Genomic DNA, 23674 nt, shown 5'->3' on the forward strand with positions numbered 1-23674 from the left:
CTTTGTCCTTAAATTTCTTCGAAAATATCAATGAGTTACGATCAGTGTATACAATTGTGTTAGATGCATTGTTGATAAAATAAATACTGAAATATTGTAATACCAACAACAAGCTTAATGTCTCTTTTATTCACCGTTGAATGTTTCTGTTTATGAACTTTCAACTTCCTGGAAAACCACGCGATGGGTCTTTTTATTCCCTTGTGATCCTCCTCCAGGAGCACCGCACCAACACCCACATTACTGTCATCGATATCCCCCTTGAAATGCTTTGACTGATCCAGTGTGGCTAATAATTGGGCAGTGGTTAACACACATCTTAGGCTATCAAATGACTTTTGACAGTTCGTTGTCCACTGCAACTTCTTGCCCTATTTAAAACATTTTGATGAGAGGTGTAGCCATACTGTTACGTTTCGGCACAAACTTTCCGTAAAATCCATTTAATCCCAGTAACCTTAATACCTCTTTTATTTTGTCGACGCTGTGGGAAATTCCCACATTACTTTTTCATGATGTGAGTCCACTTGTCCATGTGCGATAACATGGCCCAGGAAGAATTCACTTTTAGCTAGGTTTACAAACCAAGCCAGACTTCCCAAGTCGAATGAATAAGTCTGACAGATGCTATAAATATTCGTTCCAAGAATGACTAAAAATCACCACGTCATCAATGTACACCACACAGTTGGGTAATTGAGTAGTCCGCTTGTTAGTCACTCTCTGAAATATGGCTGGAGTGTTTTACAAACAAAATGGCATGACGTTGATTTGACATCATTCATTTGGCGTTACGAAAGCCAAAACTCCTTTTGTTCTCGATGAAAGTGGTTGTTGCCAGTAGCTCTGAGCAAGTCCAACTTAGAAATGTAAGTTGCTTTACCCGCTTCTTTGACATAGTCCACCAATCGTGGAATTGGATATGCGTCAGTTTTCGTAACGGCGTTGACTTTGCGATAGTTCACGCATTACCATTGGCTAGCATCTGGATTTGGCACCATGACTGTGGGTGAGCTGGAGTAACTATAACTCATTTCAATTATGACATCCTGGAGCATGCGCTCTATCTTCTTCTGAACCTGTGCTAATTTTAGAGGGATATACCTATCAGCATGATGTTGAATTGGAAAAGCATCTCTTTTAACTACATCATGCATAAGTAGATTAATACTTCCCAATTTATTTCCACATGTCTCCCCATGTGATAGTACTAACGCATTCAGGTAATTTGGATTTTCATTTGGAAGGTAAGTCAATAACGTATCTCAATTTTAGATAACATCCTCAATGTCCAATATGATTTGAAGAATGTCCAATACAGAATCCTCTGAAAATGTTTCTTCTTTATGTGCTGTAATCATTCACACCTTCACCTCTTGCTTTCATTCCCGATCAAAATATCGTTTGAGCATATTCACGTGGCACACCCTGTGAGATTTCTTCCTGTCTGGATTCCTTATCAAGTATTTCACTCCCTTCAATTTCTTATCAATTTGATTAGGTTCATAAATATTGTCTTTAAAGGCGACTTGTTACTGTAAATAACACAAATACCTTATCCCCCATTGCAATATCGAGCTTTTGAGATTATTCATCCGCATTTTGTTTCATTGTGTGCCGTGGTACTTTCTAATGCTGTCTAACCAACTCTGCAGCTCTATTTTATCTTTCTCTACAGATAGTCCAATAGGGTGGTCTCTGATTCCTGATTTATTCATTTCTCCTGAATCAATTTTAACGGTTCAATTCATGCTCAAAAACTAATTCAAATGGACTAAATTTGTTCGATTCCTTCGGTGCATCTCTGATCCCAAAAAGTACAAACGGAATTCATGGGAAAATCTGATGGACACAGAGATGTGGGTGTTCAGGTCCATTGTTCCCTGAAATGGCAAAGTAGACCAGTAGTCAAAAAGGAATGAAACATCCTTTCCTTCATTGGACGGGTACTGAGTAGAAGAGTTGGCATGTCACATGACAGATGCATAAGACTTTGTTTCGGGCACATTTGGAATATTGCTTCACTTTATCTTCACGCATCACCAAAAGGATGCGGATGCTTTGGCAAGGATGCCGAGCAATTTCACTCATGCATTACCTGGTATGGAGTGTGCAAGCTATGGAGAAAGTTTGATTAGATTAGGCCTTTCATTGGAAAGACGGAGGTTGAGGCAGGACCTAATTGACGTCGACAAAACCATGAGTGGTATAGACACTTTGGATATAAGAAGCTTTTTCCTCGAGTGGTGAGTCAATTATTCGAGGTCACGAGATCAAAGTCAACATGTAACTGGTAAGTGGTGATATCATTGGAAAGTTCTTGACATAGTGGTTGGTGGGTGCCTGGAGCACGTTGCCAGCGGAGGTGGGAGAGGCGGGCACGTTTGCATCACTGAAGCTGTATCTCGACAGATACATGAATGGACACAGAGCAAAGAATAAAACCCTTGAGAAAATACCCAACAGGTTTAGATTGCGGTTCTGCTTCGGTGCAGGCTTGGAGGGGAGAATATTTCAGACAGTTCTCATGCTGAATCTTCCTTTATTCTTTGTTCTTTCATGCCGTAGGCTTATATGTCAATATGCGTGAATGAGAGAGAGATCAAGTTTCGCCTGTGTGTGTGCGTGTGAGTGTGAGTGCGCGTGAGAGAGTGCGTGTTTCCGTGTGTGTATGCTTGCTAAAGTGTGTGCGTGTGTGTACATGTGATGGGGTACATGCGCATGTGCGAGTGTGGTGGTTTTCGTACGTGTGCATGAGAGACAGCGAGTGTTAGAGAGATGATCTGCGTGAGTGTGAGCATATGTATGTGTGTATGTGTGTGTGTGAGAGAGAAATAGAGTAGTTGGTTCATCCAGAATGTGACATGATCCCATGTTCCCAGTTGAGGCCATCCTCATTGATTTCGAACTTGGCTGCCAGCCTTCGCTCGATCCCTCTCATTGTTGCATCTCCCAAAGTCCGCCCTGGAGGAAGTTCCTAACCGCTGAAGTGTTCACCAATGGGGAAGAAACGCCACTGTACCACGTTTGTTGCTTGGCTTCCTGTCATTCATTTTCATAATCTCTGCTTGACCTCGCTACAGAATCCTTGCCTGTTGCGTATCCTTGCTTCACAATCTCATACATTCTTCATTAAGCATGTAAACACACAACACACACTCTCTCATGTGCACTCGTACTCAAGTGCACACACTCACGTGCATACACAAACACTCTCTCACGTGCACTTGTACATGCACATTGGAGCATGGGGAGAATTTGTATTCGCAGAATTATATTTGCATACTCTTTCTAATTTGCTCAAAAATGCACAAACTGCAGGCAGTCAATGCGTATAATATATGTAAATTCCACATTGGAAGTGGAAACAGTCTGACTCTATATTGGAATACAAACGGATCTGAACCTGATATCATTAAGGCATTGTCTGAGCTGAGAAATCACCTTTTTTGTTCGCAAAATATTATGTTATATCGAGAATGTGACTGAAAAGACTCTCAAATTTACATGTCAATGAGACAAATCCTGAAACCCATTCCAAAAGATGAAGGACATAACAAGAGTTGAGGTTTATTTAAAGTAAAATTCCAGTTGTGTGACACTGTAATCCTTTGCTATAACTTCTGAGTCTTACGTTCCTGCTCCACAACTTCCTGTGAAAATCGCAGCGTTTCAAAATCTAGTGCTTCCAAATTACTTGTTGGACTGTAATATGATATTGTGTGATTTGCAGTTATTATTTCTGACACTTTCACAAAGACCTGGGTGGCGCCAAACGGGAAAGGTCTACGCGGTGACGTCGTCCCAAGATGCCCGCCCGAATGTGGGAATGCCAAACAAGGAGGAAACGAAAGGACAAACGGAAGGGGCCAGGACTGTGAGGCATGGAATATCCATGCCTCAGGTGGCGATGAGGATGAATCAGCAGCGTCGATCGGAATGTTCTATTCCACAGAAATATCCCACTGGTCCTCTATTTTCCTTTAATATTCCTGAGAGAATCCACCCACGAACATATCAGCATGAATTACTTCAATGTTATAACACAAGGCATGTGACACTGATAGGTCCTACAGAAGTATGAAAACATTCAAAATTGTGGATCATACTGTTCAGCGATGTGCAGGGTCTGCGGGCTAGCCATGGGAAACACGGTGTTACAGGGATCGCGAGAGAAGGTGTCTGGGCGGATGCTTTTTGAATGAGTGGTGTGGATTCAATGGACCAAATGACATTTATCTGCCCTACAACAAATGTATGATTCACAGTTTGCTGTTTGGCTGTTTTGTGATGGATAGCGACGGTAACAATACGGGCTGAGGAACCTCGACCAGCTGAGGTCACTCTGAACACACTGCCTTACAAACCACAAGTTAAAATCACTCCTCTTTGAAGTGAGATAGTGACCGTCCAGGGCAATGGCGAATGGATTAGTGACAGAGTAAGAATAGGATCAGGTTTCTCTCCGTGCGTCAGTGATAGAAACACACTGGGATTTGTCAGTTCTCCCCTGGATCAGTGACAGACACACCTTGGGGTCCGACTGTTCAACATTGAGTCAATGACAGAGACACAGTGTTGTCAGTTTGCGATTGCCTGGGTTAGTGGCAGAGACACAGTGTGGTCAGCCTGCTCTCCTTCCTTTCCCCCTCCCCTGTGCACAGGTCTGCTGATGCCTTTCCTCATGTATTCGGACATGCTGCCAGGCAGAGGGTTGCGCTGGGATAGCATGGATGGTTTCATGGATGATCAAGTTGAATGCAGGCGAATACAAATCATTGATTCATTGCTTCTGGGAGACTAGCTCTTCTTAAAGGACTCCCCAAGATTTGTTCAGACCCTCCAAAAGACATTGGCTGTGGTCTCCATTTTGCAGAATGGAAGCGGATCAGAGACTGTGCTGTACATAGCCCTCACATCATACAGTTTGACATTAGGCAATTCACATGAACTTCAAAAAGGTCTGACTATGAGAAGGCCAGCGTAGAATGCTATCGTCTCATGCTAAAATATTAGCGTCATCGAGGGACATGGGTAACGTTCCAGAGGACTGGAGGGCTGCTGATGGCCTTGTGTGAAGGAAAAGCCATTTAATTATAAACCCGTGAGACTGACATAAATGGTGGGTAAGTTTGGACAAAAGGAATTATGTTAAAAAAGAGGCAATTATGAGCATTATTTCAACATATATACTGAGATTGTGGAGAGGCCGACAGATGGACCACTCTGGAGGAATTCTATTTCCATTCAGAATTTGAAGAATGAATGGTGGATCTCTTTGACAAGAAGTTTTTTTTTCGTTTGATCAAATTTGTTTGATTTCTTTTCACGATTTGTAAGTTTATTTGTATTGAGTATTCACATACTTCATGTTATATCTGTGGGAAAGGAATGGATCCTAATTTTCAGAAGAAAGCCGATATTGATAGCTGTTCCTTTTTGGGTTTGTGTCACTGAGGGCATATGGGAGGCAATTAGTGTTATTATTACGAAATTTAGAGATGTGATTACACAGCAGGAACCGTCAGACAGATAATGGACTGGCAGTGAAGGTATGAAGGTAGTTCAGAAAAATTCTGTGGCTATTCTTCTCTCAAATACATATCTTATTTTGTTTCCTCTTGAAAGAGCCAGGCTCTCAAAGTAAGGTAGAAGAGCAGGTCACATCAGAAGCAATAAATATGAAACGTATGTGCAACGGGTTTTTCAAAATGTACAAGATTAATTCTTACAGTGACTCTCCTGTCAGAGGCACAGACAGAGATTCTGTGACAGTGAGCGAAACTCGATTATGGTATGTTGCTTTTCTGGTGTCAGTTTGTGGATGTCTCAAAATGTGTTCAGTATATTGTGAAAGGGGAGAGTGAGAAGCTGAAAGTTGTACACATTGAGCGGAATGATTTGGTCAGGAAAAACGTTAAAGCTTTGCAGAGTGAATACAAGACATTATGTCGAAGGTTAAAAAGCAGAACAGAAAATGTAGTAATCTCTGGTTTACGTGTGTTACCAAGGTCGAAGAAGAGCTATTAAATCACTGGAAGAAGAGACAGGTCAATGTGCAGGAAATCAGTTTCTTGGATCGCTATGATTTTTTGAGGTAGAAAAGACCTGTTCAAAAAGAAAGGTTCATACTTGAACCAGAAAGTGACCAAAAGCCTGGCAGGGAGATTTGCTCATTCTATTGTGGGAACAAGTAATCTTTTAGAGATATGGTGGGTGCTTTCTAAGATAGAAAATAGACAGAAAGGTGAGGATGATTATGAAGCAGAAATAAAGAGTAAGGTAAGTAGAAAAGAGAGACAAGAGCTAGTCATGGAACAAAGTAACTTTGAGGAATTAAACTGCATTTATGTCAATGCAAGAGCTCTTTCCGGTCAGTCGGATGAGCTAAGGACATGGATGGAAACATGGGATTGGGACGTCATAGCTATTTCAGAAATTTGGCTGAGGGAAGAGCAGGACTGGAATCTCAATGTTCGCGTTTCCGCTGTCATGGGAATCGTGGAAGAGAGGGGAAAGGGGAGAAGGTGTGACGTTTTGATTCAGGAACGCATTACGTGAATAAATAGAATAAACGTTTCTTAGATACTACTTAACGGAAATGTATGGTTCGAAATGTTGTAAATGTACCTGCACTTAACACATTCTCTGGCAGTTTTTTCCAATAGTCAGAAGGTCTTTACTGATAATTTCTGCAAGATTCTCCTTTGAGTTCACTTCAATATAACAAATGTCATATTAATGCTTCATCAATTTTTCACATTGAACACAACAGTCGAAGGAATTGCGAAGCCATCATGTACAGATCACAAACACCTCTCAGTACTCTAAGGGTATAATAGTAGGGGAGTTTAAACTTCTAAACACTGCCTGGCACTGACATAATTTTAAATGTTTGATGGTGACGAATTTGTTAAATGTTTACAAGAAAGTTTCTCTGTCAAAATGTAAATGCTCCGTTTAGAGAAGGGACAAAACCTGAACTTCATTGAATCCCTGCGGCAGGAAGCAGGTCATCGGGCCCAATAAGTCCACACCAAACCATGGAAGAAAATCTACCTAATCTTACCCCTGACTAATATATTTAGCCTGCACATCCCTGGACACATGTTAGGTGAATTGGTCTCGATAAATTGCCCATCATGTTCAGCGATGTGGACGTGAATTAGTCTGGGGTAAGTATAGTGTAGTAGGAGAATCAGTGTGGGTGTGTTACTCTAGGGAGGGACGTTGTGGACTTGTTCAGCCGAAGTGCCTGTTTCTGCACGGTAAAGATTTCGGTCTCTCTGCGACCGGAAAACTATTGTTTCATTAGAAAGGTAATAGAAAGTATTATTTTAAAATATTCATTTGTGGAACTTGGACGTCACGGACTGTCCAGCATTGATAGCCATTCCATATTTGCTCTTGAGAAGGTGCTGGTGAGCTGCCTTCTTAATTCGCTGATGTCCGCTTGCTGGAAGAAGACATCATTTTATCCAAAGACTGTGAAGTATCAATGGTATATTTCAAAGACAGTGTCGTAAGTGGCTAGGTGGGGAACTTGTGGATAGTCGTATCCGGAGTACCCATTGCCTTTGTCCTTCTCGGTGGAACTGTCGTGGTTTGGAAGGTTCTGACTAATGTTATACCGTGAATATCTGCGGTGCATCTTGCAGATAGTACACACTGCTGCTACTGCGTTCCAGTGGTGGACGATTGAATGCTTGTAGAGTTCGTACTAATCAAGCAGATTGCTTTCTATTGGAGGGTATCTTGAGTGTTATCGGAGCTGCACACATCCAGGCAAGTAAGGAATATTCCGTCACACTTATGATTTGTCGTTTGTAGATGGTGGAGAGACTATGGGGTGTCATGAAGTGAGTTGCTCGTCGCAGTATCTCTAGACTGTGATCTGCTCTTGCAGCCACTGTTTTTATGTGGTGAGTTTGGTTGAGTTTCTGGCCAATGTTAACCTCAAAGATGTTAACAGAGGAGGATACAGTGATGGTAATACTGCTGAATATAAAGGGGCAGTGTTTATATTGTCTCTTTTCAGTGATCATTATTATCGGGCATTTGGGTTTTGCAAATGATACTTGCTACTTGTGGGCAAAGGCTGGATATTGTACAGATCATGTTGCCTTTGAGCACGATTGATTCAGTACCTGTGGAGTTGCACATGGTGCTGAACATTACAACCATCAGTGAATATCCCCACTTCTGACATTATGACAACTGTAAGGTCATTAATGGAGCAGTTGAAGATTGTTGGCAATACCGTGGGGGACTTCAGAAGAAATGTGGTGGGTTGTGGTGATTGACCAGCCACAATCATAACCATTTTCCTTTGTGTCATGTATGTCCACAATCCTGATATTCATTGATTTTAGTTTTGCCTGGACTCCTTGGTGAATTACTCGGTCGAATGTGACGTTGAAGTCAAGGATTGTCAGTCTCACCTTAACTCTGGAATTTAGCTCTTTTCCTCATTTTTGAACCAAGATTGTAATGAGATGAGGAGCTTCATGTTACAACTGGGAATCACTTTGTAGGTTGTTGCTGAACAAGTGCTAATTCTTAACACTGTTGATGACTTCTTCCATCAGCTTCGTCATTTTGGAGACTGGACTGATTGGACACTGACTGGCTGGTTTAGGTATGGCCAGCTTTTTGTGGACAGGTGTGAACAATTTTCCAGATTATCGGATACATGCCAGCAATGTAACTGTACTTGACGAGCATGGCGAGGGTAGCAGCAACTTCTGGACCACACGTCTTCAGTATAATTACCGGAATGTTTTCAGGACCATTGCCTTTGCAGTATCCAGTGCCTCCAGCCTTTTCTTGTTCTTGCGTAGAGTGAATGGAACTGGCTGGAAACTGGTGTCTGTGATGCTGGGGACCGTTCGAGGATCCCCAAATGGATTATACGCTCGGGACGTCTGACTGAAGATTGTTGCTGATACAGCAGCCATACCTTTTTCACAGAAGTGCTAGGTTCTTCAGGAGTTGAAAATGCTGACATTTGCGGAGCCTCTTCTTCATGTGCTTTGCTTAATAGTTCACCACCATTCACAAATGGATGTGGAAGTGAATGTTACTTGCATTGGAGGTTTGAGCCACGTGAGAGGCGTATAGGCTGTGGCTCTTTTCCGTGCGGCATCTAAGGCTGAGGGCTGATCTTATGGAAGTTTATAACATCGTGAAGGGTATAGATAATGTTAGTAGGCGAGGGAATTTTTTTTCAATTGAAAAGCAGTGAACAACGGAGTGTTATAAGTGTAAGTTGTGAGATGAAAGATTTGGAAAGGGCCTGATGGCCACCGTTTTCACGTAGAGGGTGGTGCTTGTATGGACTTAGTTTGCACAGGAAGTGGTGGAGGCTGGTTCAGTTACAACATTGATGAGACATCTGGACAGATATGTCAGTAGAAAGGATTGAGTGATATGGGCCAAATGCTGGTAAATGGAATGAGATCAGACTAGAGTACCTGCTTAGTATGGATTGTGGGAAATCAGGGTCTGTTTCCATGCTTTACGACTCTATGTCGCTAGATAAGTGCAGAAAACAGCGTTAATCACATTAAATTGAATAGAGTTAACGTTGACCCATTGAAGGTTCGTCACATGAGACTAACATCAAATATTCTCAAAACTCGCTGGGTAAGAAATGAAATATTAAAAGAGATTAATTTTATGGAGTCTCTAATTAGGAGAAGGAGCAGGGTAGTCAGGCGAGTGTGGAGGAGGGGATCTGTTCAGAAATGTACACAGCTCAGTGACTCAGGATTGTCAGATTTATTATTGCTTCTGGCGTTATCAGCAGCCAGTACATTTAACTTATTTCGATGAAATCTGTAATTTATTTCATCATCCCACCAGCTGGTAACATTTATGTCAAAGCCGACATAATCCATGCAGATTAAAAAAAAAGGTTTCCACCAACTAAAGAAAGCAAAAACGTCAATGGATGGCTTCGGAAACTATTTGAGTAAATTGGGTGAGAACTTAAAATTCAACATTTAACACACAACGCGCCTTTGAGGGGTCACTGTGGTCAATTCATGGTGACGAAATGGGATTTTTTGGGAAGGCAAACCAAAACAAATTTGGACAAAGTTAACGCATGCATTTTATAAGCAGGTCAATAAAATGTGCTTCAGGAAAATAAAATATCTATAAAGCAGCATCGAAGGAGGAAGAGAGTTGACTGATGAAGGATTCTGCTTGAAACGTCAATTCGTCTCTTCTTCGGATTCTGCCTGACCTGCTGTGCTTCTTCCAAGGGAAGAATGCTTCTACTCTGTCTCTCCAGCATTGGCAGACCTCACTGTCTGCCAGGTTTCATTCTGGTATCAGGCAAATATGGCCGTTGGATACGAGGGCCCAGGGGTAACAATGGAAACAATAATTGATTCACGAGTTATGAACTGAGCTCAAGATGGATATAGGAGCTGTATTGCTGATGGAAGCAATCATTCTTGGTGATGTTGTAAATATCTTTTTGGACTGACCTCAGGATCTATTATGAGGCCACAAGCAAACAGGTTTCACTTAGAGACAGTTTACACTGAGATCAATGCATACAGTAAAAGCCATAAAACGCTTTCATGGAAGCACTGAGGATATTGGATCAGGTTCCACATCTGACCCCATTCCCAAGCTTCAAATCCGTTCTGGCACTGAGTCATTGCCCTTGGATTCCCCCACCAACACAGAAGCTGATTCTTTGAAAGAAAAAGTAAAGGAAGGGAGTGTTGTGAGTATCGGGCCAGGGGGCGCTGAAAGACAGAATTCAGCTTAAAATACATTTGTAATAAGAAGACAAAGTATTTTCAGCATAATGTGTTCCCTGTATAAATTCATTTTTTTAAAAAAAAAACTTTTGTCCAGATGTTTGGATCAGGGAATTATGTCTTGGAGACTCGACAAGAGCCTCATGTTGCTGTTCACAATCTGGCCTGCAGAGAACAATTATACTTTCCACGTGTTATTTATTTTTGGATCTGACCATTCAGAGACCGGATTGCTTGGGATGATTTCTTTTTTTTCTTCATGGCATGTCTAATTCCTCTTTCGGTTTGTTTCTTGTTCCTTAGCTTTATCCTGAATGCTGTTCAATGCTATCATCCCTTTCCACTGCCATTGCTCTTCCACTCTCTTGCAACTTGCTCTTCAGTTGGACCAATTTATTGCCCATGTGAAACCGAGGGTAATCATGTCGCTGCTCGTCCATTTCCTTTCAGGCCATTCCTCACGTGGCCTCCCCGTTCATCTTTTGCTGCATTTCATGTTGTCTCAAAGTTACTTGGATTGGTTCATCAATTGAATCATTAATTAACTAGATATTTCACTACATATTTAAAGTGGTCTCTGAATGATGTCTTCGTCACCAGATAAAACAAGGTAACTTGGGTTCCGCAGGATTCATGTTACTTATTTAACGAGATCGGAAGCAGGAGATTCCATGGAATAATTGGCATTAATGACCTATATAGTAAACCCCATCGAGAGAAGTACAAACCTTTCGGATTTGGCGATGACTAAAGTCACAAAATTATTTTTGCTCTATATCTCTCGTTCTTCTTTGATTTTTCTCTGAGCCCTCGGCCCCTTACGAATCTTAATGTATGTCTGCCAGTCGAAATGTTGATATAGAGAATACATATGAATGGAAAATTACTGGTAAAACTGCTTCCAAGTATTTGAAACTTGTCCTCAGATTGTCATTACAATAACTGCCGCTTGAATAGAAACACAATGCAATATTGTTCCTGTTACTTCCAGGTTAAAATCGGAGTTGATGGGAATGTTATTTAACGAGGAGAAGCTGCAGATTTTTGCTAGACCCCTGATTGCAGTTTTCTCTGTGCAATAAAACATTTTCGTTTGATGTAAACAAATGGCAACAAGTTAATCAAATGTAAAAGCAGCAGTGTACCAGAGAGAAACAGAGAATTTAGTTCTGCAGCAGGAAGGGGGGAGCGTAGACGAGGGGGTTGTCTGGAACGTCAATCACTGATTGAAGATTTACCTTTTGCGTCGGTGATTTTTTTTTCTTTCAGCAGCAGGAACAGCCGGTGAAGGTGAATCACTAACGTATTTACAGGAGCGACCGGAGAGGGGATGCCAAGGACCAAAGAACTACCGGGAATATATTTGGACAGTGGCTGAACGTGCTGAGCACCTATAGTGCCTCCCACCCGCCATCCTCCTCGAACAAAAGTAAGAATTGATGATCTGGAATCTTAGCTCCAAACACATCGCCATATGCAGCTTGGGGAGAGATACTTGTGCGCTTTGTTCAGGAGGTGGTTACACCTGGTGCATTAATTAAGTGAAATTCAGTTCGTGATCAGGAACAACAGGCAAGTGAGGCAGGTCGGGCGATCCTGAGTTCAGGAGTAGAGCAGTCTCAGCTTTTGACCTGATTCAACAGTTATGAGATTCTTGGTCCCTATATGGATCAAGAAAACGGCTATGGGGAGGAAGTGCCAGCTGACCACACCACTGTGGTACGCAAGGCCATTCAAAAGTGGAGAATCAAAAAGACAAGTAGTAGTCAAGGGGATTTTATATTAGGGGAGATATTAGTACCCTTGGTATGCCGGATCGGAATTCCTGCATCATGTGTTGCTTGCCTGGTGCAAGGATACATCTCTGACTGGCTTGAAAGGATATTGGAACGGGAGGGGCAAGTTCCAGTTGTTGTGGTGCTGGTGGGACGAGCAACATAAGCAAGTCTGGGATGGAGGACCGGATTAGGGATGATCAAGCACGAGGAAGGAAATTAACGTACAGGCCCTGAATAATTATTATCTCTGGAATATTGCCTGAGCTAAGTGAAGTTGGAAGAGGGATTAAAAAAAAATGAAGTGAACAGGTGACTAAGGAAATGGTGCCGGAAAGAGAGGTTCCATTTTATACAGCACTGGTATCATTTTTAGAAACGAGTGGATCTGTACCAATGGGACAGTTTCCACCTAAACGGTCTGGAACCAGTTGTTTAGCAAAAAGTATAAAAAGGGCTTTAACTTGGACTATTAATTTGCAAGTGGGGGTGCGGTGGCAAATGGATAGGGAAAGCAACAGGCAATATGATGATAAATATTAAAAAGAAAAACAGCAGGTCAATTCGGATGCGGGAGGGTTTACGGTCAAGGCAGACTATGAAAGAAACGAACAAGAGGATAACTGAGGAGATATTAGAGATGTGAATCATGTCAGTAAGACAGCAAGTTACCCAAATGTTCGGAGCATTCGTAGCAAGGTTGATGAGTTGGAAGCACAAGTCATCGCGAACGAACATGATTTGGTAGCCATTATGGAGACATGGTTACTGAATGGTCATGACTGAGAGTTAAATATCCAGGGCTATCAGACTATTCAGAAGTACCGACAGGAAGGTAAGGGAAGTGGTGCAGCTCTCATATGTAGCGATGTCCAGGGAAGTGGTCAGAGACAATGTAGTTTCAATGGAGAATAAGTTTGAATCCAATTTGGTGAAAATTAGAAATTCTAAGAAGAACTATTAACTGACAGGCGTAGTCTACACAGACGAAAAAATATCATCACATTGCGGCGGGTAATAAACAAAGAAACAATTAATTCCTATGAAATCATACAGCCAATATCATGGAGGATTTTAACCTATATGGAGATTGGGTCGATCCATTTCGGTCAGGTTAACCTTGAGAAAGAGTTCCTTGACAGTTGATGAGCAGTAGAGGACTTTCAACGCAATTTCTGAAAACTGCTCAAAAAAATGTTTATAGTGAAAAAGACGTGTTATGAAGATGGAGGTGCACTGTCCCTCTAAGAATGTTGAAAGCTCGCAGAACTTCCTGACCCAGCACCAAGTCTTCTGAAAAGTTTAAACGCACCACTTTGTCGAAGAACCTGTTTAGCTGGTTGCCTGGAAACGACTAAACAGGTTCGAACTCGGGTAATCAGTTTAAATTACAACCCTAAAGATGCCAAACTTCAACCAAGACTGAATTGAGTTCACAATGGAGTCTGATTGAATTGACAATTATAAAAGCCAATGATACAATCCGATGCTTTACGGACATAAGCTCAGGGAATACGGAAGATTTGGAGGAGAACTCCAAAGCAATTGACATCTGACACTCTCTAGAGAATAGCTCTCTTCAAATTATCCGTATTGATCAGTAACCTGTGAAGGTGCAATCGCTGAGATGAAGAAAAGAAGATTCGACGTCCGGGTAGATTTTGAAGAATTGAATTTTGGTAAATCTTAATTGAGGTTTTTAAGCGGACTCATATTGTAGAAGCGGATGTAAAATGATCCGTCGAGGGAAGAGTACTTAACAGTTTTGAGCAAATTATTTTCTGTTATACTTTAAGAAATAATGCTGTTAGAATTATGTTAACTAACTCTTTGGCTCTCGAATTTTCACAGGTTATTGCATGGACTAAATTGTGTGTCTGTTGGTGGTATAAATTATCAGAATGACTGTTACAATCGTAACACAAGGACTGCAAGAAGACGGGTAATCTGCGATGGGTGTGAAAGGAAATAAAGGAGGCTATCCCGTTGAAGTGAAAGGCAACCATTTGGCCAAAATCGGAATGAAACTGGAAGCCTGGGAAGTTTTACATATCAACAGAAAGTCACAAATGGTGGTATAAAGAAAAGTAAGATTAATGGGTGGAACGGTGGCTCAGTGGGTAGCACTGCTGCTGGAGAGCCACGTTCGATTTCAGTATCTGGCGACTGCCTGGTTGTGTTTGCACATTGTCCCCGTGTCTGCGCGGGTCACATCCGGGTGCTCCGGTTTTCTCCCAAGTTCAGAAATGCACAGGTTAGGTGAAGTGGCCATGCTAAATTGTCGATCCGTGTTCAGGGATGTGTAGGTTAAGTGCATTAAGCAGGCGTAAATATAGGGAACCGGAAAGGGGACTGTATGGGTTTCCCTTCAGAGGGTCGGTGTGGACTTGTATGGTTATAGGGCACGTTTACACACTGGCGGGATTCTACAAAAAAGAGCATCAGGAAAAAAAACTTGCACAGAATATAAAGACAGATGGCAACAGTTTCTATAAAGGAATTAAACGAAAAATAGTGGCTAAAGTAAACTTTGGTCATTTGCATAATGAGAAGGGGCATTTAAGTGTGGGATGTAATGAAATGGCCGAGATACTGAAGAGGTATTTTGAATTCGTATTTACACTGGACTTCGCTAATAATATGCAATTAAATTACAAAGAGACCAAGGTAGGTGAGGACCTGGAAACAATCATTATGACTGAAGAGCTCGTGTGGGGCAAGCTAACGGAGAAAAGAATTCATAAGTCTCCTGGCCCTGATGAAATGCATCCCAGTGTACTAAAATAAATGGTGGGAGAAATAGCGGTGCTCTGGTAGCAATTTTCCAAAAGTGGTTGGAGTCTTGGCCAGTCGCAGCAGATTGGAAAACAGCAAATGTGACACCATTGTTTAAAAAGGTTCGTCGACAAAGATTGGGAATTATAGATCAGTTAGCTTAACCACTGTAGTGGGGGAGATGCTTGAGTCGATTATCAAGGAAGAAATAGGAGGGTAACTCGAAATAAGGTGTCCTAATTGGCAGACTCAACATTAGTTGATTAAGGATGGGTCATGCTTCAAAAAATCTTTTAGAATTCTACGAAGACAAGTCGATAAAGTGGACAACGGAACCCAGTGGATGTGGTCTACGTACATTTGCAAAAGGCATTCGACAACGTGCTGCACAAAAGGATAGTGCATAAGAGAAGGATGCATGGCATGAAGTATAAAATATTAGCTTGGATACATGATTGCTTAACTGACAGGAAGGAATGAGTGTGGATAAGTGAGTGTTATTCTGCCTGGCCACAGTGACTAGTAGTATACCTCAGGGTTCAGTGGTGGGATTGCATTTATTTACTTTTAGATGGGTGATTTGGATTTGTGCACCACGTGTACTGTGTCCAAATTTGTAGATGACACGCAGATGAGTGGCAGAATACAGAGTGCAGAAGATTGTGAAACATTATGGAGGAACGTAGATATATTGAGTGAGTGGGCAAATGTCTGGGATATGGAATATAATGTGAATAAGTTTGAAGTCATCGATTTTGTTTGGAGTATCTGTTAAAAAATATTAATTGGATGGGAACACGTTTCAAGATGCTGCTGTGCAGAGAGACCTGGGCGTCCTGCACGAATCACAGGAATTTGTTTTGGAGGTACAACAAGTAATTAGGAATGCAAACGGAGTTTTGTCCATCATTGTTTAGGGGGTTGAGTTCAAAAGCAGTAATGTAATTCTGCAGCTTTATAAGCTGTGAAACCATACCTGGGGTAATGTGTGCAGCTTCGGTCTCCTTGAAAAAGGATTAATTTGCATTTGAGCAATTGCAGACGATGTTCAAATGTTTGATTCTGGTGTTGAGGTGGTTGAATTAAAAGGAGACCCTGAGTAGAATGGGATTATATACATTGGAATTCAGAAGAGGGTGCATATTAAAGAAACTTATGAAATTATGAAAGGAACCGGTAAAATGGAAGATGGAACGTTTCCATCTCGCAGGTGACGCTAGGAAAAGAGGGCATAGCCTCAAGATGACAGGGAGCAAATTTTGGACTGAAGTGAGAAGGAAATCATTCACCCACAGGGGCGTTAATCCATGGAATTCCTTGCCCAGGGAACCAGTTGATGCTACTTCAGTAAACGCTTTAAATGCTAAGGTGGATTTTTAGAAAAATGAACTAAGGGGTATGGTGAGAGCGTGGCTAAGTGGTGCTGAGTCCACGAAAAGATCAGTCCAAATCTTATTGAATGGCGGAGCGGGCTCGAAGGGCTGTATGGCCTATGTCTGCTCTGAACTCCAATGTTCTTATGATCAGGGAAAGATTCAGGGATGTTATTCCTGTTATAATAGGACAATTTCTTCATGGAGAACAAGTTGCAGAAATATTAGTGTAGATAGAGGAGGGGTATTGGTTAAGGAGTCAGACTTGGGCGTGTTCAATCAAAGGAATGAAAATATGTATAAATGTATTGCTGAATCAACAGAAAAAAATATTTACCACACGTTCTGGATCCACCAGACAGAACGAGCCCAGGCGTTATAAACTCTCATGATATATCTTATCACCATGGTGAACTGTACAGACTAGGCTAATGCAATGTTCAATACAACCAGGTACTTTGTCCACCGGGGATCATTGTGCAGCCCTAACCAGTACATTTCTCATTGAACATGAACGGGTCTGTCCAGGTGGCATTCATTGAAAAACGTGGAGTGGGCAGGTCGAGCACGCATCAGTCTTTGATAGGAGGCAGGTGCAGCTTCATTCTGTAACCAATACCATGCTGTTCTTTTCCTGGGAATGTTTGATGGTGACAACATGCGGGGGTGTGAGTGGCTTGACACACATCATTGAATTAGTGTCACAACCATGGTTTACATTGCCTGTCTTTTGACAAGAATCAATGTAAGTGGAATTTGAGTTTATAAATTAACAGATCTGTCGCTCTTCTGAGAATATTTTCTGGAAATAGGAAAGATGATGGTTTGGATTGTATCTGGGTCTGTGCTGAATCTGTCCTGAGATTGTTGGATGGGGGCAGTGTAGAGCGAGATATGACTCTTTTTAGAAACCTTTGATATTCCTCTCCTTCGGTATTTGATGAGGACAGTGTTGGGTGTGATTTAATCAATATTTCCATACTTAATATGTTCTATGCATTTACAAATGGCGAGTGTAGGAGGATCATCACTTCACGTTGGACGCAATGCTCTACAAGTCCTGGGAGAGTTTGTTTCAGACCGTGTAAATTATGGTTCAATCATAATCTAACTAGCATGCTGAACGTAGCCTGTGTATGTGACAAGGGCCTGTGTCTGGGGATCTTTAATCTAAATGTATCTTTTGTGTTACTTCTCCTGGAATGATAGATCAGAACAGTCCACAGTGGTCTTTGAGCAATGGTGGAGAGAAAAACAGACTTAATATTTCCTTCAGAAGGGTTCTGAAGAGGCGTCACTGGACTCGAAACATTTACTCTGATTTCTCTTCACAGCGGCTCGCAGACCAGTTGAGATTCTTGGAATAATAGAATCCCTGCAGTGTTGAACAAGGCCATTTGCCCCCAAAAAAGTCCAAAACAGCCCTCCAAACAGGAACCCACCCATACCCATTCCCCTTCCCTTTACTCTGCATTTAGACATTACTAATGCATGCAAACTACATCCCTGGACATAACGTGAAAATTACCGTTGCCAATTCGCCTAACCTGTACATCTTTGGATTATGGAAGGAAGCCGGAGGACACGCTGACAGACATGGGGCGAATGTACAAACTCCACACAGTCATGTGAGGCTGGAATTGAATGAAGTCCCTCGCGTTGCGAGGCAACAGTGCTATATAATGAGCCAACATGCTGCCTGCGTGATTAATCAGCTTCTGCCTTTGTGTCTCATTTTCAGCATGTGCAGTTTTCTTCCCTTTTTTTTGAACAGAGTGATCTTTATTCCGTACCCAATGTTGTGCTGTACCAGTCCCGGGAGTGATAAATGAGCAAAGTACAGGGAAAGCTTTACCCTCTGTCTCACCGTTTTCTGTAAATGTCCTGGGGGTTTTGATGAGGAAGATAGCAGAGACAGCTTTGGTCAGTATTTCGTACAGTGCTTTACCGGTCCTGAGATTTTTTTCTGGAGACATTGTAGAGAGTAATTTACATTCAGATTGAAAGAGATGAGCTGTGTTTTCTGTTTATATAAACCGATCATATCGGCATCCTGCGTGTTTTTTTTTTGCGATGGAGCCAATATTATCGTAGCTTTGTTTTAAGTTTACTTTCAGTTAGAAACTTAAGAGAGAGCACCGCTAAACCCTTGCTGTCTCTAGCATGCTAGTAATGTGAAAGGAGCTTTACTTTCATTCTAAATTAGCGATTCACACACATCTGTTGTATTATATTGACCACCAGGATTCTGTTATCCGCGAAGTAAGTATATTGTCCGAAGCGTCCAGTCTGCAAGTGCAACAGTTGGAGCCAATAACAACACCGGGACCACCATGTGCCTCCAGTAAATAGTCAAGGTCCAGACAGTTCTGCTAAGCAATAGGCGTATCACTTTTTTTCTTCTCCCTGTGACTGCAGCTCATTGTCATAGCTGTAAAGTTAGTTTTCCTTTGGAATAGGCGTAAATGTCTTATCGTTTAGACGATGGTTTCATGTCCTCCCAAGCCGCACTAATCCATTTGTCAAGGAGGTTTCCATGTTTAAGGCCAGGATGTCTGTGCGAAAATCTTTATTTTTTGAAAGCATTCAGGCATGTTTCTAACTTGTGAGGTACAACCACCTTCCCGCAGAGATCTATGGCGACAAACTCCTTGTATTTACGGGAGGCTGAAATCAACTGATTTTTCCTATTAACGGGGAAAAGGCAAATTGGGGGGAGGAAAGGACAACATAGTGAATATGAATTTTCTTCATTGAATATCTTTTATTTCCATATGCATTTGCCTCCCTCTCTTATCTTTTATATATCGAAAAATGTCTTGCAATCTTCTTTAATATTACTAACAATCCGACTGTCTAATTGCATCTCCCGCCTCCCCCCACGACGTTTTCTGTTATCATTGGTTGGTTTTTAAATTCTTCTCAACCCTCTGCATTCCCAATAATCTTTACTACACTGTGTGCGTTCTCTTTGCTTTCCTGATGCCCCTGACTTCCATTATCCACCTTGTCTTCCCCCGAGTATGTTTCTTATTAATTGAAATGAGTATCAGCTGTGCCTCCGAATTATCCCCAGAAACTCCTGCTTTTGCTGTTGCACAAACTTCTGTCCTGAGCTGCCCTTCCCATCGACTCTGACGTATTCCTCTCTCATGTCTTTGTCGTTACATCATTCAATCATAATCGTTTCACATCCAAACGTGAGCAACAGACCTAAGTTGATGGGGTGCCGGAGGTGGGGGGCGGGAGGGAAAGTCCTCCACTGCTCGTGATTCTCCTCCAAATGTTCAGTATTCCCTGATCTTAAGCCCGTAAAGCATCGGATTGTATCATTGGCTTGTATGATTGTCAATTCAATCATACTCAATTGTGAACTCAATTCAGACTTGGTTGGAGTTTGGCATTTTTAGGATTGTAATTTAAACTTAATAGCCGAATTCGAACCTGTTTAGTCGTTTCCAGGCCACCAGCTAAACAGATTATTCGACAAATTGATGCGTTTTAACTTTTTCAGAAGACTTGGTGCTGGGTCAGGAAGTTCTGCTAGCTTTCAACACTCATAGAGGGACTGTGCACCCACATCTTCATAACACTTCTTTTTCACAATATGCATTTGTTGAGCAGTTTTCAGAAATTGCGTTTCTGCTCGTCAACTGTCCCACCATAAAATATTATGTTCCAGTCTACTTTAGCCAGCTCCTCCCTCATTTCTTAGTAGTTCCCCTTGTTCATGGACAGGCCCCGATATTAAATTTTAAATTTGCACTATCCATCTGTATTCTAAATTGAACCACACTGTGCTCATACTTTCCAAGAGGATCTCTAACTGTGAGGTAATTAAGTATTCCTGTTTCAATACACAGGACCAGATCTGGGACAGCTTGGTCCCTCGTCAGTTCGAATACACACTATTCAAGAAAAGTGTTATCGAAACATTCAACGAACCCCTTGTCAAGTCTTCCCAGACCGAAATGGTTCCACCCAATCTTTATGTAGGTTATCATCCCCCATGATATTGGCCGTACGATTTCATAGGCATTTGTTATTTCTTTGTTTATTACCCGCCGCAATGTGATGATATTATTTCGTCTGTTTAGACTACGCCTGTCAGGGAATAGTTCTTCTTAGAATTTCTAATTTTCACCAAATTGGATTCAAACATATTCTCCATAGAAACTACATGGTCTCTGACCACTTCCCTGGACATCGCCACATATGAGAGCTACACCACCTCCCTTACCTTCGTGTTGGTCGTTCTGAATAGTCTGATATCCCTGGATATTTAACTCTCAGTCGTGACCATTCAGTAACCATGTCTCCATAATGGCTACCAACCTATGTTCGTTCACAATGATTTGTGCTACTAACTCATCAACCTTGCTACGAATGCCCCGAACATTGAGGTAACGTGCTGTCTTACTGACATGATTCACATCTCTAATATCTGTTGAGTTATCCACCTTTTCCTTTCATTCATCGTCTGCCTTGACCGTTAACCCTCCCCCATACGTGGAACCTGCTGTTTTTCGTTTTTGTATTTATCATCATATTTCCTGTCGCTTTCCCTTTCCATTTTCCACCGCGCCCCCACTTGCAAATTAATAGTCCCAGTGAAAACCCTTTTTATATTTTTCGTTGAACTACTGGTTCCAGATCGTTCAGGTGGAAACTGGCCCATTGGTACTGATCCACCCGTTTCCAAAAATGATGTCAGTGCTGTATAAAATGGAACCACTCTTTCCCACACCATTTCCTTAGTCACTTGTTCACTTTCTTTCTTTTAATCCCTCTTCCAACTGCACTTAGCTCAGGCAATATTCCAGAGATAATAATTATTCAGGGCCTGTTCGTTAATTTCCTTCCTCGTGCTTAATCATCCCTAAACAGGTCCTCCATCCCAGACTTGCTTATGTTGCTAGTCCCACCGAGCACCACAACAACTGGAATTTGCCCCTCCCGTTCCAAAATCCTTTCAAGCCAATCAGAGATGTATGCATCCTGGCACCAGGCAAGCAGCACATCATGCAGGACATCCGATCCGGTATAAAAAGGATACTAATATCTCACTAATTATAAAATCCCCTTGACTACTACTTGTCTTTTTGATTCTCCCCTTTAGAATGGCCTGGTGTCCCACAGTGCGTTGGTCAGCTGGCACTTCCTCCCCATAGCCGTTTTCTTGATCCATACAGGGACCAAGAATCTCATAACTGTTGAATCAGGTCAAAATCTGAGGCTGCTCGTCTCCTGAACTCAGGATCGCCCTACCTGCCTCGCTTGCCTGTTGTCCCTGATCACGAACTGAATTTCAATTAATTAATGCGCCAGGTGTATCCACCTCCTGAACAAAGCGCCCAAGTAACTCTTCCCATCCTGCATTTGCCGATGTGGTTGTAGCTCAGATTCCAGATCGTCAACTCTTATTTTTACTCGATGAGGATGGCGGGTGGGAGGCGCTATCGGTGCTCAGCAGGTTCAGCCACTGTCCAAATATATTCCCGGTAGTTCTTTGGTCCTTGGCATCCCCTCTCCGGTTGCTCCTGTAAATACGTTAGTGATTCAACTTTACCGGCTGTTCCTGCTGCTGAAACAAAAAAAAGTCCCCGACGCTCAAGGTAAGTTTTCAATCAGTGATTAAACTTTCTGAACAACCCCCTAGTCTAGGCTCCCCCCTTGCTGCTCCTGAAACAAAAATGTCTGATTCTCTCTGGTACACTGCTGCTTTTACGTTTGATTAACTTGTTTCCATTTGTTTACATCAAAGGAAAATGTTTTATTGCACAGAGAAAACTGCAATCAGGGGTCTAGCAACAATGTGCATCTTCTTCTCTTTAAATAACATTCCCACATTGCATTGTTTTGCTATTCAAGTGGCAGTTATTGTAATGACAAGCGGAGGACAAGCTTCAAATATTTGGAAGCAGTTTTACCAGTACTTTTCCATTCATATGTATTCTCTATATCAACATTTCGACTGGCAGACAGACAGTAAGGTACGTAAGGAACTGAGGGCTCAGAGAAAAATCAAAGAGGACCAAGAGATATAGAGCAGAAATAATTTTGTGACTTAAGTCTTCGCCAAATCCGAAAGGTTTGTACTTCTCTAGATTGGGTATACTATATAGTTCATTGATGCCAATTATTCCATGGAATCTCCTGGCTCCAATCTCTTTAAATAAGTCACATGAATCCTGCGGAACCTAAGTTGCCTTTATTTATCTGGTGACGAAGACATCATTTAGAGACCAGTTTAAATACGTAGTGAAATATCTAGTTAATAAATGATTCAATTGATGAACAAATCCAAGTAACTTAGAGACAACATAAAATGCAGCAAATGATGAACAAGGAGGCCACGTGTGGAATGGTCTGAAAGGAAATGGACGAGCAGCGACATGATAACCCTTGGTTTCACATGGGCAATAAATTGGTCCAACTGAAGAGCAAATTGTAAGAGTGTGGATGAGCAATGCCAGTGGAAAATGCTGATAGCATTGAACAGCATTCAGGAGAAAGCTGAGGAACAAGAAACAAACCGAAAGAGGAATTAGACACCCCATGAAGAAAAAAGAAATCATCCTAAGCAATCCGGTCTCTGAATGGCCAGATACAAAAATAAATAACACGGAGGAAAGTATAATTGTTCTCTGCAGGCCAGATTGTGACAGCAACATCAGGCACTTGTCGAGTCGCCCTGACAGAATTCTCTGATCCAAATATCTGGACAAAAGCTTTTTAAAAAATGAAGTCATACAGAGAACAAATTATGCTGTAAATACTGTGGCTTCAGATTATAAATGTGTGTTTAGCTGAATTCTGTCTTTCAGTTCCCCCTGGACCGATACTCAGAACACTCCCTTTCTTTACTTTTTCTTTCAAAGAATCTGCTTCTGTGTTTTGGGGGGAATCCAAGGACAATGACTCAGTGCCAGAAGGGATTCGAAGCTTGGGAATGGGGTCAGATGTGGAACCT

The sequence above is a fragment of the Chiloscyllium punctatum genome, chromosome 35 (genome assembly GCF_047496795.1).
Source record: "Chiloscyllium punctatum isolate Juve2018m chromosome 35, sChiPun1.3, whole genome shotgun sequence".
NCBI lineage: Eukaryota > Metazoa > Chordata > Chondrichthyes > Orectolobiformes > Hemiscylliidae > Chiloscyllium > Chiloscyllium punctatum.